Source organism: Rhinolophus ferrumequinum, chromosome 25 (assembly GCF_004115265.2).
Source record: "Rhinolophus ferrumequinum isolate MPI-CBG mRhiFer1 chromosome 25, mRhiFer1_v1.p, whole genome shotgun sequence".
Classification (NCBI taxonomy): Eukaryota; Metazoa; Chordata; class Mammalia; order Chiroptera; family Rhinolophidae; genus Rhinolophus; species Rhinolophus ferrumequinum.
In genome coordinates this window covers 29,894,887-29,914,119 of record NC_046308.1, presented here as the reverse complement: position 1 = coordinate 29,914,119, position 19,233 = coordinate 29,894,887, and the positions used below count along the sequence as shown (strand labels likewise).

General features: G+C 37.4%; 1 pseudogene; it reads right to left on the bottom strand.

The window, feature by feature from the left end:
- Positions 1 to 1,778: 1,778 nt before the first annotated feature.
- LOC117017351 (keratin, type II cytoskeletal 8-like) overlaps positions 1,779 to 19,233 on the bottom strand; it is a 48,713-nt pseudogene continuing 31,258 nt past the window's right edge.

The window sequence follows — 19,233 nt, the reverse complement described above, 5'->3', positions numbered from 1 at the left end:
AAATTGTACATAGTATTCTATTGTTGTCTTTAAAATTTAAAGTGTATATGTAATTATGTTCCCATTTTACATCCTTAATATTGTCTATATGTGTATAATCTCTTCACCCCCATAAATCCTGCCAGATTTCATTAATTTTTTTTTAAAACCAACTTTTTTTTGTTGATCACTTTGTTTCTGTTGTATATCATCCATTTCTGTTCATTATTATCTACTTTATTCTACTTGCCTTGAGTTTCTTTTGTTGCTCTTTTTCTAAATTCTTTTTAAAAATATTTTTATCAAAATATAGCTAACATAAGATATTATATTAGTGTCAGGTGTACACCATAGTCATTCAACATTTATATACCTAGAGAAGTGATCACCATGATAAGTCCAGCAACCAATGACACCGTACCACGCTATCACAATATTATTGACTAAATTCCCCATGCTGCACATTATATCCACATGACTTATTTGTTCCATACCTGGAAATTTGAAATGTTTACTGTCCTTCACCTCCCTCCTTTTTTCATTTTTCAATTACAGTTGAAATTCAATATTATTTTATATTAATTTCAGGTGTACAGCATAGTGGTTGGATATTTACGTAATTTAAGAAGTGATCCCCTTAACTAGTCTAGTACCCACCTGGCACTATATATACATAGTTATTACCATATTATTGACTATATTCCCTGTGCTTCACTTTACATCCCCATGACTATTTTATAACTACCAATTTGTACTTCTTAATTCCTTCAACTTTTTCACCCTGCTCCCAACCCCCTCCCATCTATCACCCTGATAAATCTAGTACCCATCTGACACCATACATAGTTATTACAACATTATTGACTATAATCCTTATGCTATACCCATATCCCCATGACTACTGTGTAAAAACCAATTGGTACTTCTTAATTCCTTCCCTTTTTCACCGACTCCCCCATTCTCTCTTCCATTTGGCAACCACCAAAATGTTCTCTGTATCTATGAGTTTATTTCTGTTTTATTCGTTTGTTTATTTTGTTCTTTAGATTCCACATATAAACAAAATCACATTGCATCTGTCTTTCTCTGTCTGACATTCCACTCAGTACAATACCCTCCAGGTCCATTCATGCTACTGCAGATGGCAAGAACCCATTCCTTCTATGGTCGAACAATATTCCACTGTATATATGTACCACCTCCTCTTTATCCATTCATCCATCGACAGATACCCAGGCTGTCTCCACATCTTGGCCATTGTAAACAATGCTGCCATGAACATATGGATGCACATAACCCCTCACAGTAGCATTTTGGGTTTCTTCAGATGAATACCCAGAAATGGGATCACTGGGTCCTTTGTCTCTTATTATAGTCTTTGTTTTAAAGTCTGTTTTGTCTGGTATAACTATTGCTACCCTAGCTTTTTTTGTGTGGGGTTTTTTGGGGGTATTTTTTTTTTTTTTGGTTTGTTTCAATTTTCATGACATATTTTTTCCATCCCTTTACTTTCAGTCTGTGTATGTCTTTGATCTGAAGTGAGTCTATTGTAGGGAGAATATGTAAGGGTCTTTTTTCCTCTCTTTTTTTAGGGTTGGCATAGCCAGCTGAGACTTTATTTTGGGAAAAACATGACTTGGCTTTTAGTTGGGGCATGGGTAAGAGGAGGTACCCCAGGCAGTAGACTCCTCCCCCAAGCGTGGGCAGAGGACTGGGACATCTCCTGTGCCCAACGCTCCCTTGCTCAGCTCCTTTCCCACAGGGTTGGAGGCCACGAGGGACCCTGGTAGCCTAGTTTTTTACTTGGGCAGGACATCAGATGACTCAGACACCAGCTTGCCATCTCGAGTCTCTATCCTCTTCATAACCACGGTCTTGGAGGAGCTGGTGCTGGTGCAACTGAAGGAGCCAGAGCCCCCACCTGAGCTGAAATTGGACTGTAAGTTTAAGCCGTATTTGAAGCCAGGGCTTGTGATGTTCCCATAGGCTGGGCTCAGCCCACCTGAGTAGTGGCTTATGGTCTTGGTAGGGATACTTATGTTTTGCATCCCAGACTCCAGCCGGCTTTCCTCGCCCTCCAGCAGCTTCCTGTAGGTGGCAATCTCCACATCCAGGGCCAGCTTGACTTTCATGAGCTCCTGGTACTCGCACAGGTGTCAGGCTTGGCGGTTCTCAGAGTGGCCTCCAACTTGGCGACTTTGGTCTGAGCATCCTTGAGGGTCAGCTCCCCTCGCTGCTCAGCATAAGTGATGGCAGCCTCCAGGGAAGCCCTCTGGTCTTTGAGGGCCTCGGTCTCAGCCTGGAGTCAGCTGATGTTCCGGTTCATCTCAGAAATCTCTGTCTTCGTGCAACACAGGTCATCCCTGTGCTTCCCAGCCAACGTACTTGATCTGGTACATGGTCTCAGCCTCAGCCCTGCTATGGTTGGCAGTCTCCTCATACTGGGCTTTGACCTCAGCAATGATGCCGTCCACGTCCAGGGAGCTGTTGTTGTCCATGGACAGTGACACAGAGGTGTGGGAGATATGGGCCTGCAGCTCACAGACCTCCTCTGCATACAGGTGCCTGTAGAAGTTGATCTCGTCAGTCAACCCTTCTAGACGGGACTCCAGCTCTACCTTGTTCATATAAGCTTCATCCACATCCTTCTTTTTTTTTTCTTTAATTAGTTTCAGGTGCACAAGACAAAGTAATACTAGACATTTATCATTTATATCCCTCACACTGTGTGAACCCCCCTCCTCCCATCCACTATCCCTCTGACATCTCACAGAGCCATTACATTTCCACTGTCTCTATTCCTAATGCTGTACTCCGCTTCTTGTAAGTATATATATAAAATTATAGTTGGCATTCATTATTGTTCAGCTTCAGGTGTACAGTGCAGTGATCAGGCACATCCACATCCTTCTTGATGAGGACAAATTCATCCTCCATCTCTGTGCACTTGTTGATCTCATCCTCGTACTTATTCTTCAAGTTCTCCACCAGCCCCTGAATGTTGCCAAACTCTGACTCCAGCTTCAGTTTCACCTGGGCCAACGTGTCCAGTTGCCACCGAAGGTTGTTGATGTAGCTCTCAAACATGTTGTCCATGTTGCTGCGAGTCATCGGCTGCTGCTGAAGGAGGTTCCACTTGGTCTCTAGAATCTTGTTCTGCTGCTCCAGACTCAGCACCTTGTCGATGAAGGAGGCAAAACTGCTCCTTCTCCTGGTTGTGCATGGCCTGGATGTTGGGGCCCTCCTCCAGCTTCAGGGGACTCAAAAGGCTATGGTTCACTTGTATAGCTGTAATGGTCCCCATAATCCCAGCCCTGCTGTAAACCCTGGCCAGATTCATGTTGATGTCCAGGACAGCCTGGTAGCTGCCACCCACCCAGAAAAAGGATGAGGAGCTGATACAGGAGCCAGTAGCTTTCAACTACGAGCGGCTAATGTAGTCTCAGGAGCCAGAGGTGGACACATTGTATGTCTTCTGGGTCACCCTTGTGGACCTGGTAGAGTCTGGAGTGGAAGTGAGGAGATAAAACCAGACAGAGACTCGAGAAGGAGCCAAAAAAGCTGCTTCCTCAGCCACCCTATCTTCTGATTGGAGCATTTAATTTATTTACATTGAAAGTAATTGTTGATAGATGTGTAGTTATTGCCATTGTATTACTCATATTTTTTCTCTCCCCCCCCCATTAAAGAAGTTTCTCTAACATTCCTTGTAGTTCTGGTTTGGTGGTGATGAACTTCTTTAGCTTTTTCTTGTTTGGGAAGCTCCTTCAACTTACAAATGATAGCTTTGCTGGGTAGAATAGCCTTGGTTGTGGGTCCTCGCTTTTCATCACTTTGAATATTTCCTACCAATCCCTTCTGGTCTGCAAAGTTTCTGTTGAGAAATCAGTTGACAGTCTTATGGGATCTCCCTTGTAGGTAACTAACTGCTTTTCCTTGTTGCTTTTATGATTCTTTCTTCGTCTTTAACCTTTGACATTTTAATTATGATGTGTCTTGGTGTGGGCCTCCTTGTGTTCATTTTTCTGGTACTCTCTGCACTTTCTGGGCTTATACGTTCATTTCCTTCACTAGGTTAGGAAAGTTTTCTGTCATTATTTATTTAAATAGGTTTTCAATTCCTTCTCTCTCTCTTCTTTTAGTACCCTGATGATGTGAATGTTGGTCTGCTTGATGTTGTCCCAGAGGTCCCTTCAAGAATCCTCATCTTTTTGGATTCTTTTTACTGTTTGCTCTTCTGATTGGGTGTTTTCTGTTACCTTATCTTCTAAATTGCTAATTCAGTCCTCTACTTCATTTAATCTACTCTTGATTTACTCTAATGTATTCTTCATTTCAGTTATTGCATTCTTTATTTCTGACTGGTTCTTTTTTATGGTTTGTATCTCCATTTTTATGTTTCCTATCTCTTTGTTGAAGTTCTCCCTGAGATCATTGAGCTTCCTTATAACCAGTGTTTGGAACTCTGTGTCTGGAAGTTTGCTTGTCTCTATTTTGTTTAGTTCTTTTTCTGGAGCTTTGTCCTATTCTTTGATTTGGATCATATTTCTTTGTCTCCCCATTTGAGCTGCCTCACTGTGTTTGTTTCTATATATGAGGTAGAGCTGCTATGCCTCTAGTTATAGTAGTGTGGGCTTTACGTAGTAGGTATCCTGTGGGGTCATGGCACAGTATACCTGATCACCTGATCTGGGTGCTCCAGGTTTGTCACTTGAGTATGTTGTCTTTGCCCTCCTGTTGTAGTTGAGCCTTGGTTGCTGTTTACATGTCAGTGGGAGGGATTGTTTCTCAAGCTGATTTGTTGTGAGGACTGGTTGTCACTACAGTGGATGAGCTGTTGTTTAGACCCCTCATTCCTTCAAGTGTGGGGGATCTTCATAGCCTCCTGAGAGGCCCCATGTTCAGCCACACCCTATGTCTTGTCCAGGGATACCTGCCATGAGCCACAAAGTAATTTGCAGTTGGCTGACACCCATTCTGGGCTTGGAGATACCTCAAGAAGGCAAGGCATTAACAGAGGCCAGGTATTGCTCATGCCAGGTTTGGGGCACTAAGCAAGAGATATGGAACTCATTGAAGCCAGATGCTGCTTGTTTGAGTTTTGTGAACCTTTGAAATATTTTTAGGAAAGTCCACAGTATGAGCTAAGATAGGTTGTTTGTATGGAAAAGCCCCTAGAAGGGGTTTGGGTGAGTGTGCAAGTTGGGTGGGGTGGGGTCTCAGTATATTATCAGGGCATGGCAAATGAATAGTGTTAGCCAGGTTGATGGAGACTCAGATATGGCACTGCCTGCGTCTGCACACCGGGATCAGGTAGGGCTCAACAAAGAAACAATGGCTTCCACCAGCTTCTTTGTCTGGGAGAAAGCTGTCCCTCCTGCCCTCACCCTGAAGCCAGATAATTCAGTTTCTCTCTGTATGTCCCTGGCACCTTCAAGCTGCTGCCCCAGTGCTGGAGTTTAGAGTGAGTGAGTCTGTCAACAAATAAGTTAATGTGCAGGCCTTTAAAGAGCAATGCCTGGGACTCCAGCCACCCTCCGTCTTACTCAGCTACAATCTTTGCTGGTTTTCACAGCCTGAAGTTATGGGGACTTCTTTCCCTAGCCCTGGAACCCTGGGCTGCGAAGCCTCATGTGGAAATGGGAGCCTTCATTCCTTCAAGTGTGGGGGATCTTCATAGCCAAGATATTCCTCCTGATATGGTCTCATGCAGATGTGGGATCAGCTTGTTCTGTATCTCTGCCCCTCCTATCAGTCTCGAGGTGGCTTCTTCTGTATGTCTTTAGTTGTAGGGCTTTGGTTCAGCTAGACTTCAGAAAATTTTCAATGATGGTTGTTCTGTAGTTTTGTTGTAATTTTGATGTGGTTGTGAGAGAAGGCTAGCACAGCTTTTACCCACTCTATCATCTTGACTAAAAAATTATTAATGTGTTTTTAAATAATAAGGGTTGGCCACAGTAATAAACAATGAATAGTTTTTCTGTGATTGATTATACTAAAAATTCGAAAGGTTTTATGTAAAAAAGAAAAAGGTATAATAATAAATGCTTGGTTATTACTATTATGAACCAAAATATTATGACAAAAATATGTATTTCAGTAACATGTAAAAGTGACTTCTACTTAATATGGACATTTGATAATAATTAGATGATAAAATTAGAAGAAGGAAATATTAATACAAAGTAATGCCAAGCAAAATTCATTTTAAAAATTGAAAGATAATATTGCAAATCTTTAATAGTTAAATATTATCCTTACAATCGAATTATATATCACACAAGCATGAATTTCACTGTTTAGTAGTCTTGATTTTTGATTTAAGACAAGCATTCCATATGTAGAAAAATGTCTTTCATCTTCTGTTGAGGTTAGTTGAATTGGAAGGTCTAAGATATATTCAAAAGCGTCTTCACATTGGGCATTAGTCAACTTGTTGCTTCAAATAAGATCACTTTCTTTTTTTAACAATGAAAATATTTTATCTGCTTGCCCTAGTTTTTGTTCTGCCATTGAAATAGATATTGCTTTTTTAAATACAAAATTTAAATCACTTTCTGGTCTCTTATTAGAGCATTATATAACAACATTAACCTGTTCTTCTCATTGTATTTCTTTTGTCAAAATATTTGCAAAGAACTGTAGCTTATGGTGAACATTTAAGCACCATAAATGCCAGTGAACACTTAGTAATATTCAAATAACATAGCATTTATACCTTCTAACAAGGTAAACAGTGCCTCACAGAATTACATGTCAAAATTGCCCATTTAGGGAATTGTTTTTCTTCTAAAACTTATTTCTTATCACACCACTCATATAATTTGTATATAAAGTATACAATGTGTATAACCATTAATACTTATTTTATTTTCAAGAATGACTTATCCTTATTAGCAGACAGTGCCACAGAAACACACTTTCACCATGTCAATAGCCATAAGCAAGACTGACTGATTAGATTGTGACTGCTTCTCTTCCATGCTCCTCCCCCAGTTCCCAGAAACGTCAACTTGAATATTTCACTCTGAGGCTTAGTGCTTTCTGTTTTTGAATTTGACTTGATGTTGAGTGGATTTCTTTGAGCCAGTAATATCTCTATGTTAATAGTTAAGCTCTAATTCTTACAAGAGAAATAGAATACTTTCATTTTTTAATTTCTCAACCGATTATTATAATTTTTTTTAAGTTCAGGATTTAGAAAAACACAACATTTCTCAAGAAATGTTAGGAAGAAATTCCCCTATGAACACAAGAGTAGAGATCACCATAATCTCTTAGACAAATAATCACTTTACTGGTGTCTGGCCTGTTGCCATTTATCCTTTCAATCCATCCACTCCACTGTTTATTCTACAAAATGGGCATGCATTACCAAATTGTATTATAATTTAAAACTATGCCTGTATTTTCCACTTGACCATAAATTTCCTAAAAGCAGGGACTGGGTCTTATTCAGTTCTTTATCACCAATGTCTACTGATGAATTGACATATTCTAGGTTCTCAATAAATGCTTAATAAATTTAGGTGAATTAAATTAAATTTATTTGAAATAGAAATACAGTGAGGACTTCTGATTCTGGAAACCACCAAGTTCCCAAACCTGAGACAGTAAGACACCTCTTCCACTACAAATTTCTAGAAATTGTAGATAACATATAACTTAAAAATGTTAAAGCAGAGCTGAGCTGAGAAGAAAAACCAAGGAAGTCTTTAGGAACCACAAAAAATCAAACAGAAAAACAAACAAAATTCTGAAAATTAGAGTTGTAAGCACTGAAGCTGATATAGAGACAACAGGGAGTGGGACAGGGTAGAGGTGAGGAAGTGGGGAGAATGATAAAGGAGTCTAGAGGGAAGGTGCAGTTTCAGACCAGGAATTAAGCTTCAGTTTTTATAATCATGCAAAAATAGAAGGCCATATGAAGGTGGCAAGGAGTTTGTCACTTTCAGAAATGCTGAATGGAAAGAATATTTATTTAAGAAAAATTAAAGGCCAAGTCTACACCATGCACAGAACTGGAGTCTAAATATTACTGAATCATGTGGCTCAGAAACTTTAAGGCTGAGAAATTAACATAAAAGTTGGAACTTAAAAAAATTTTGAACTTAGTAATAAATCAAACTCATTTGGCAAAATAAATGCAGGACCACTCCATAAGTCAGGTTGTACAGGACTTGCATAGAAAATAAAATCCCACCAGAAATAAACTCACAATTAAAATTGACAAATATGCAAAGAAATAATTTATCATGAATAAAAGCCAGCAAAATAAAAATTTTAATTTCACCTAAAAACTACTTTATTCAAAAATCAAATACTTATAGAGAGATAAAAGAAAAAATAGATACTATTTAAAAATCACTATTTTAAAAGAAAAAGCAAAAATTAGAATTTCTAAAAATGAAAATGAGTCATTGAAATGAAAAACTCAATAGACTATTTAAGTGACAAATTCAACATAGTTGGAGAGAGAATTCGTGAACTGGAATACAGAGCTGAAAAAATTACTGAGAGTATCTACAATAGAAAAATTCAACTTATTAGCAATAATAGAGATTAGAAGATAATAAATTAATATCATAAAAAGGATAAGGAAACATACTTGTCAATTTATGTGCTGGATATTTTCAATTTGTCTCCACAGACTACTCCCACCTTTCTGCATACTGCTTTTTGTTCCAGGAAGCTGACCTCTATATACTGCATTATTCAAGCTCAATTGTCTTTGGGCTTTCGTTTGGTTTTAGTCAAGGTGAGGAGTGGTAGGATCTCTTAGAAAAGAGACCAGAGTATTTATTCCCCTAGCTAAAACTGTCCTTAGATCCAGACAAGCAGAGCTCCTACTCTTGGCCCAACACTAAAGGGGGCAATTAGAGACATGCTTGGAGTGCCTTCCTCAAAAGTTTCCAAGTTCCCCTCTAGTGCTTGGGACAGCAATGCTGTACAGACAGAACACCCCAAGCCTGCATGTGGTTCTGTGTAATTTTATGTTACCTGAAGCATCTGCTTCATAATTTTCTAACTCCCTCTTTGGAGGCTGGAACTGGCAAGGTATCCCAAACCAGATCAGGTCCCAGATCAGATTCTGAAAGGTGGAAGTGCCTTACTCAAATTTTTCTAAGCTTTCTTCCAGTGCCTCAGATCAGATGGGCAGGGAGCTCTGAGCCTGGTCTGGGACCTGCATTGGCCCCAGTCACCACTGATCCCTTTTGAGACATTTTTACCCATATCGGTTTGGGCCACCAGGATGGTGCTGATATGCTTAATTTAGGTGACTCTCACACTCACAAGATGGGATGAGTTAAGAGCTCTAGACTACTGGATTTTTGCCTTTTGAGATTGTGCCTCTTAGATGGACTCATTATATGGCTGCTGCTTCTAATCAGTAGTACTCAAGGGCAGTGGAGTGAGAGCATGTGTCCTTTACCATGTGAAACCTTCACTGCTGGCTCACCTGGTGGCCATCTACCCCTTTCACAGACTCTGTGCCACATGCTAGGAAATCCTCTGGGAGTGGCTGTGCTTGTCTTCTCTGAAGGCTTTTGAGACTGCTGCTCATGTCCTAATCCATACCTTCTGTTGACCCTGATTGACATGGTATCATTGTGCTTTCCCAGGTCAATCTTAAGTCATGCTGATTGAGGGAAGGACAGATATTCAATGCACAAATGGGACTACTCTTCTCACTCTGCCCATAGGCCTTTTGCTTATTCTCTCTCCCTCCTGGTGGTGCTATTGGGGAGGGTGGGATGGGGGAGTGGGGTGAAGGTAGGAGATTGCATAACACCAAAGGAGACTACATTCTAGCAGTGCAGTCATTATGGCTTAAAGTGTTTAAGATATGGCTGGAAAACATGCTATTCTATGTTTACACTATTAAATTTTTAATGGTAAATTTAACATGACCAGAAAACAAATTATCATTCTCATTCTGTATTCTGTACTCTGGATAAACTTGCAGTTCTGGTCATGGTGAGTGAATCAGAATAACCACTTTTGAGACAGACATTGGCAGCAGTGTTTACGGGCAGCATGATGGATTATGTGATATGATTAGTAATGATGTAACCATCATTAGATAAATGAATCTGAACTACAGAGGCAAAGAGATCTATGTTGTTTCAATAACAACAGGCTCCAAAGAGGTACACGTATGTTATAAATTACTTCAACTCACATGTGCTTATAAATTTTGCAATACATTTTAAAATTAAATTTTCTTATGTAGACAAGACCATTACTATATCTTCCCAGAACTCTAGGGGTAGTTCTCTCTCTGCCAGGTCATATTTTAAGGTGATTGTTTCCTTATAGGCAAAATGCATGAGAGAGGATTCTGAAAGTGTGAGATCTAGGAATTTAGAACACAAGATTAAATCAAGCTGAATATATTGATTTTGGAGCACTCACCTCAAATTCTAGATTTAATATATCAACAATGGTGTACACTAAGTTTTTTTCACACTTAAATATGCAGAATATCACTTGAAAATCTTGTTAAAATGTATATTCTGATTCTGTGGGTCTGGCCTGGGCCTGCGATTATGCATTCAGAACAAGTTCTGATTCATGGATCATACTCAAATAGCATAAACTTACAACCAATAATGTAGAGAAAGGAATCTAAAGACTCAAGAAATGAGATTATTGAAATGGACTTATCATGAGCCACTTGCTCAGCCACTGCGTAACTTTCCCACCTTAAGAGGTTCAAGAGGATATTCCTTTCATTAAGATAAACAAACTGCATTGCTCAGGAGAGCACCAGAATTACTGAAAAAGCGTTGTAGCTATCTGCCATGGGCCAGAGATCATGGTGGCAAATGTTGCAATGGAAATGGGTTTCCTGACTTCAGTGGAAATAATAAATCTTGGCATGGTAAAAGTCTGGTGATGGTACTTGACCATCAGAGACATGTTGGACAAAATTACCATTATAAGCTGCTGGGATAGAGGGGGAGTCTGTATTTTCACTCATATGAATTTGTATGGTAGCAAATTAGTGAGGCTTACAAAGGAATAGACTGGAGAGTCCATCTGCTAAGGTGTTAATTTAAATACATAAGTGGAAGTGTTCTAGGTCTGGTGGGCCACAACATGACTCAAGATGTTGTAATGGGGTTTCATAGCCTCTTACCTATTTATAACAGAATTCAGTTAAAACAGACTTGGGGTCACTTGATTGAAGAGAAAGCTGAGATCCTTAGGAAAGGGGCCCTTAAATTTTCTCATATATATATATATATATATATATATATATATATATATATGAGATATATATACATATACATATATATACATATACATATATAATATGACTATATATGACAATATATAGATGACCATATATAGATGTATATATATATATATACACATCTACATATATATATATATACATCTATATATCTATATATATATATATATATATACATCTATATATATATATATATAGGTCTGGTGGGCCACAACATGACTCAAGATGTTGTGAGTATACTTCTAGTCATAACATGACTCAAGATGTTGTGATGTATACTTCTAAGAACACCCAGAAGTATATATGTATACATATACATATATACCGGGGGTGCCAAAAAAATATATACACATGACTCGTATTCATTTTTTGTTATCAGTATATATTGAGTATTACAATTTTAATACAATTTTTTCCTTTCTTAAAATGTGTATATATTTTTTGCACCCTCTGTATAGATTCAAATATATATATATATATATATATATATATATATATATATATATATGCCTGAATGTATAGTGAAACTTAGACATGCTTGGTAACTAACAATCTCCATGTTGGTTCTCTTCTCTGTGGCATGAGAGTTGTTAGGGTATAATGAGTCAAAAAGAAGACCTTGGAACTGTCTTTCCATAAGATAATTTCAGATATATTTTCCTCATCAAGTACTTTTATAATGCAGGTGGTGGTGATTTCTATAGCATTCACCTTTATTTCACATGTTTAGCTGGTAGAAAAGTTATGGAGGTCTTTGAGAATGAAACTTAATCATGTGGTAACTTTAATCGAAGCTGCTGTCTCTTGGTGTAGTATATTTATTGGAGAAATTGGCAGATATCCTGGTGTTTGGTATGCAACTATGAACCTAGTGAATGTTTTCTATTCTCTTCTGATCAATAAAGATAATCAGAGCAGTTTGCTTTCACATGGCAGAGTCAGCAGTACACTTTCATTGTCTCTTCTCAGAGTCATCAACTCTCCTGTTCTCTGGCACAATATAGCATTAAGGTATCTTGAGAATTTAGATGTTTTATAGAACATTATTTTGGCCATTACAATGATGTTATTATGTTAATTAGATCTGGTGAGTAGGAAATACAACACATCTCAAATATCTTAATAAAACATATGTATGCCATAAGATAGATGATAAACCCCATGAAACTTGAGGAGACAGTAAACTAGTAAAAAAAAAAAAAAGAAAAAAAAAGCCATTTTCCTAGATCATGTCAGGATATTCTCCTATAAAGTAAGAGACAAATTTTTGTACCTTGCACTGCCTACCATGAAGAAAGAGGTATAGTACTTGATGGACCTCTTTAGGTTTTGGAGGTAAACATGTACTTCATGTACATGTGTCACTCTGATCTATTTACCAGGTAATTAATAAAGCTGTCAGTTTTGAATGAGGCCTGGAAAAAGAAACTCTAAAACAGATTCAGACCACAGTGCAAGCTTCCTGTTACTTGGGCCTTATGACCTTGCAGTTTCAATGGTAATTAGTGTCTTTGGTAGATAGGGAAGAGAATCACATCATCTACCCCTAGGGATTTGGAGTTCATCTTCTGCTAATAACTACAAAAAGCAGTTCTTGGCTTGTTAGTACTCTGATAGAAATTGAGTGCCTGACCAAGTAACTATGTGATCTGAAATACCCATCATAAGTTGGGTATTCTCTGATCCACTAAATCATGAAATTGGACATATGCAATGTGATTAATGGAAGAGGTTGGTCCAGAATGAACAAATAAATTGGATTAGCAGGTAGCTTAGACTCCTGTGGTATTTACTCCTACTCTGTTGCCATCACACCCTAAACCTACAGCTACAACCTTATGCAGGATTTTTTATGACCAATTAACAGAGGAGGAATAATCAGAAGCCTAATTTTACAATGAGTCTGCACACATACTGGCACTGGCTAGAGGTGGATGGCTCCAGCATGGCTATGCAACCAATCAAAGCCCTGAAAGACTGTGGTGAAGGGAAATCCCCTCCATGGGCAGAATATCTGGAAATATATCTGGTTGCACTCTCTGTGGCAGGAAAGATGACTTGAGGTATGACTCTGCATTGACTTATGGACAGTTACTAATAGGTTGGCCAGCTAATCAAGCACTTGGAAAGACAAAGCTGGAAGATTGATAACAAGGAGATTTGGGAGATAGGAATGCAGATAGATCTTTTGTAATAGAGCATGAAGATAGTAGCACACCACAGCATTCACTGTGGAGGAGGCACTCAGTAATTAAGTGGACTAGGTGATCCATCCTGTGAATGTCATTTTGCCTTCTTCCTCAGCCATCTGGGTGCTTGCTCAATGGATCAATGGAAAAAAATGTTACTTTGGTGGCAAGATAGAGATTATTGATTGGTGCAATGGCCTGCACTTGTCCTCACCAAAGGTGCTCTGGCTACCACCATTCCTGAATGATACCTGCCAACAGCAAAGGGCAACAATGAGTCCCCAACATGTCACTATTATCTAGGGATAGCAGCCAGTCACCTAATGTCAGGCTGATTACATTAGATACCTTCCATCATTAAAGGGCAGTTATTTGTTTTCATAATAATAGATACAGATTTCTCTTCTTTGCCAGTAAAGTTGATGCCAGCATCACCATTCGTGGACTTAAAGAAAAGCTTATTCATTGTCATGGCATTACACACAACATTCTCTCCAATCAGAGAAAATGTTTTACAGTGAAAGGAGAATGGCAATGAGCTGATGGCCTCTAATTTCAAAGGCCTTACCATGTGGCCCATTAACTACCAGCTTGGTAGAATGATGAAATGGCCTGATAAATGGTCATTTATAGAACCAACTTGGGATAACATTTTGCAAGGCTAGGCTGTTGTCCAAGGGCATGACCAGAAAGCACTGTACAGTGCCATCTTCCATAGCCAGAATGCATGGATCTAGAATGCATGGAATGTAGAGATGGAAGGGCCTCTCTTACTTTTATATCTGAAAAACCAACTTGAGACTTCTTGTTTTTTATCCATGCACTTTTGGACTTTGTGGGACTGGAGGTCATAAGGCCCAGGGTAGAAATATTTTCACCATAAAAAAATGGTTAGATTGGAAGCTGAGACTTTCCAATGGCTATTTTTGGCCTTTCAAGTCTTAGAGGAGGGAGTCATTCTACTGGCTGGGATGATTGGTTTGAATTAGCATAGGAAACAATTTTTTCTTCTATATAATGGGAACAAGGAGGACTATGTCTGGAACACATGAGATTCACTATGGTGCCCTTTACTATTCCCATGAACAAATGTATTGGTCATGTAGTAACATAGTTACTATATGAAGAAAATAGTATTGTAGGATAGAGCAAAGAGTAAAAATATTGTGTTTGGGAAAACAGGGTTTGTGGGAAAAGAGAGAATCAAAGATTAAATAGGCAAAGGTAAGGAAGAACCCTGTAGTACTGTATTTTATTTGAAGTCATTCATATAAGGTGTGTGTGTGTGTATTAGCTCTGTCTTCTGAAAGTATCTAGAAGCAATGTTATATAAGATACCAAAGAGTATGCTTAGCAACCATCTCTTGGCTTCCAAATATCATTCCTCATTAAAAGAAGTACAGTTGCTTAGAAAAGTACATGATTCCACATCTGGCACAAGGAAAGCACAATGTGAACTTCACACATCTATTGTGCCAAAAAGCAAGGAAGTGCTCAAAGATAAAAGAGGTCACATTAAAAGGACACGAGAGCTGACATGAAGGGGTTCCCAGTGGCCAAAATTGGGATAATGTATCAGAAATATGGGAATGGAGTACAACAAATGGAACAAAGTAATTTACAAGTTAATAGTCATTTTTTTTTTAAAGGAAAGATTGAGAGAGAAATGTAGGAAAGGGGAGGGATCTTTTTATACACTGGCTGGTAAGTGCTGAAAGAATGATGTTTAAAATTCAGCAAACTGTGAAACTTTCTCAATCTAATAAAAGGCAGTCACAAAAAACCTTACAGATAACATCATATTTAATGATGAAAAGATTAAATTTTTTCTCCCTAACATTGGGCAAGGCAAGACCTCACTTTTATTACTTCCATTCAACCTTGTATAGGAGGTCTTAGCTATTGCAATATACAATAAAAATACGTAAAAGTCATGACGATGGGAAAGAAAGAAGCAAAACTGTCCCTGTTTGCACATAATATGATTATTTTCAAAGAAAATTCAACGTAATCTATAAAACAATTCCTAGAACTAAGGAAATTTAGTAAAGTTGCAGGACACAAGGTTAATATGCAAAAAGCACTTGCACTTTTGGATTCCAGTAGCAAAAAGTTGGAAATAAAATTTTAAAATGGGTTCATTTACAATAGCACCAAAGAACCTGAAACACTTAGGAATAATAGTTTAAAAGCTGAAGGAAATTAAAGACCACCATGCAAATGGAGAGACTTACCATATTCATATATTGTAAGACCCAATATTGTTAAGATTATAATTCTCCCCAAATAGGTCTACAGAGTCAACAGAATCCCAGTTAAAATTCCAACAGGCTATTTTGTAGAAACTGACAAACTGGTTCTAAAATTTATATGAAAATACAAAGGACCTAGGATACCCAAAGCAATGTTTAAAAAGAAGAACAAGTTGGAAGACTTATACTACCTAATTTCAAGACTGTCTGTAAACCTTCAATAATAGTTTGGTATTGGCAAATGGTAAGCATATAGATCAGTAGGACAGATAGAGAACCCAGGAATAGAGACAAATAAAAATGCAGTTGATTTTCAACACAGATGCAAAGACTGTTTAAATAGGGAAAGGAAATTCTCTTAAATAAATAGAGCTACAAAGACTAGATATCCATATTGGAAAAAATGAGCACATACATAAAAGTAAACTTAAAATAAATCATATATCTAAATATAAAACCTAAAGCTATAAACCTTCTAAGAGAAAATCTTTGTAACCTTAGGTTATGCAAATATTTCTTAGAAATATAAAGACACAAAACATAAAAGAAAAAAATCGATAAATTGAGCTTCCTAAAAATTAAAAAAAAAATTATTTTCTGAAAGACATTATAGAGCAAATACCATACAAGTACTGAAAAAACATATTTACAATATATATGAGACAACGGACCTGCATCCAGAATATGAAAGGAAATCTTACAATTTGATAAATAAGAATAGAAACAACTTAATAACAAAAAAAATGACAGGTTTTAACAGAGAGTTCACAGAAGAAAATATATGAATGGCCAATAATCACATGAAAAGATATTCAATGCTATTATTCATCAGGGAAATGAAAATTAAAAGCATCATTAGATATCATTATACACCCATTAGAATCTACAATGAAAAGGACTGACCATACCAACTGGCATGGGTATGGAGCAACTAGAACTTCTTATACTGCTACTGAGGATATAAAATGGTACATCCACATTGAAAAACAGTTTGCAGATTCTTAAAAATTTAAAGATATACGTACCATATGACCCAGTTATTCCATTACCAGGTATTTTCCCAAGAGAAATAAAAACTTATGCCTAGACAAAAGCTGGTAGAAGAATACTCATAGCAGCTATATTTGTAACAGCCCCAAATCAGAAACAACCCAATGTTCATCCACAGGTGAATGAATTTAATTTTATGGTATATTCACACAACAGAATATTTCTTAGCAATCAAAAGAAAAGTAAATAAATCTCAAAATCATTAAGTCAGGCAAAAAAGGGTGTCTAATGTATGATTCCACTTGTGCATAATTTTGGAAAATACAAACATATCTATAGTGACAGAAAGCAGATCAATGCTTGCTTGGGGTTGGAAAATGAGGGAACTTCTAAGGTAATAAAAAGGCTCATATCTTTATTGTGGTGATGGTTTCATGGGAGTACCCACAAATCATCAAATTATACACTTTAAATATATGCAATTTATAGTATAGAAAGTTATTGTGTGTGTGTGTGTGTGTGAGAGAGAGAGAGAGAGAGAGAGAGAGAGAGAGAGAGAGAGAGAAAGAGAGAGAGAGAGATGGAAATAAGGGAAGAGAAATTTCTTCCTTATGGAAGCATGCTAGCTGATAAATATGGAAAGGATGATGAAATTACAAAACCATTATTTGTAACTCTTCAGTGTAATAATTTATGCAGATGAGTTTCATCAAAGAATGCTAAAATAATTGAGTAAAATATATTTATTTGGTTTCAAGGTAAACACCACAGATTACTTTTTAGTTAGAAAAGAGAACTTGTGCCTTTACAGTGGAGAAATCTGGGAGTTACTAACTCAATGAAGCAGTCAAGTTTGGCATTACCTGCAGATAGACACCATTTTTATATGGTGTTCTTACCAGGAATGTTTGAGATTAATCTAATGATGTGGGGAAATTCATACAAAGTCAGAGTGTGGAATTTATTGCAGAAAAATAGGCCTGGACTGAATAAAGAATTCAACATAATGGAGAACAAAAGGAAGTGAGAGGGACTATCTAGGTTAATGGAAATTAAAGAGATACAATGGCCAGATGTAATGCATAAATTTTGAATGGATCCTAAATCAAAGGGGAAAACCATCTGGGAAAATCCAAATATCATAAGGTATTATTGAATTAATGTTGATTTTCCCAGGTGTGGTAATGGTGATGTAGCTATATAAAAAATGTTGTTCTTCTTTGGAAATGTGTTTTGGAATATTTAGGAGTGAAGTGTCATGATGTGTGTAGCATAAATGACTTGTAAAAAAAGATACACACAGAGAGAGAAAATTTGCAAGACTAACAGTTGGCAAATCTTAATTAAGGTGTATAGTGGTAGTCATTATGTAGGTTTACATATTTTCAAAAGAAAAAGAAACAAAATAAATAAATTTACTCAACAATTCCTACCACCACCACCAAAATTTCAGCTGGATGCTATTTGAAAACAACAATTGAAATGTAAAAACACAGAGTTTAAAAGTAAAGGAACCAAAAAAAGATAAATCTATTTGAGGAAATAATGACTGAAAACTTCCCTAACCTGGTGAAGAAAATAGATATACAAGCTGAGGAAGTGCAGAGAGTCCCAAACAAGTTGAACCCAAACAGGCCCACACCAAGACACATCATAGATCAAATGCCAAAAGTTAAAGACAAAGAGAGAATTTTAAAAGCAGCAAGAGAAAAGCAGTTAGTTACTTACAAGGGAGCTCCCATAAGACTGTCAGCTGATTTGTCAACAGAAACTTTGCAGGCCAGAAGGAATTGGCAGGAAATATTCAAAGTGATGAAAAGCTAGGACCTGCAGCCAAGATTATTCTACCCAGCAAAGCCATCATTTGGAATTGAAGGACAAGTAAAGAGCTTCCCAGAAAAGAAAAGGCTAAAGGAGTTCATCACCACCAAACCAGTATTACAAGAAATGTTAGAGGGACTTCTTGAAGGAGAAGAAGAAGGAAATAAAATGAACAAAAATATGAACAAATAATAAAATGGCAATAACTATATATCTATCAATAATTACTTTAAGTGTAAATGGATTAAATGTTCCACTCAAAATATAGGGTGGATGAATGGATAAGAAAACAAGATCCTTACATATGCTGCCTATAAAGAGATTCACTTCAGAATAAAAGGCATACACAGACTGAAAGTAAAGGGATAAGGAATGGGAAAAAGACATTTCATGAAAATGGAAACAAAACAAAAAGCTGAGGTAGCAATACTTATATACCAGACAAAATGACTTTAAAACAAAGGCTATGAGAAGAGACAAAGAAGGACCCAGTAATCTCATTTCTAGGTATTTATCCAGAGAAACCCAAAATGCTACTGCGAGGGGACATGTGTATCCATATGTTCATTGCAGCATTGTTTACAATGGCCAAGATGTGGAGGCAGCCTGGGTGTCCATCAATGATTGAATGAATAAAGAGGAGGTGGTACATATAGGCAGTGGAATATTGCTCGGTCATGTAAGGGAATGGGTTCTTGCCATTTACTGCCACATGGATGGGCCTGGAAGATATTGTGCTGAG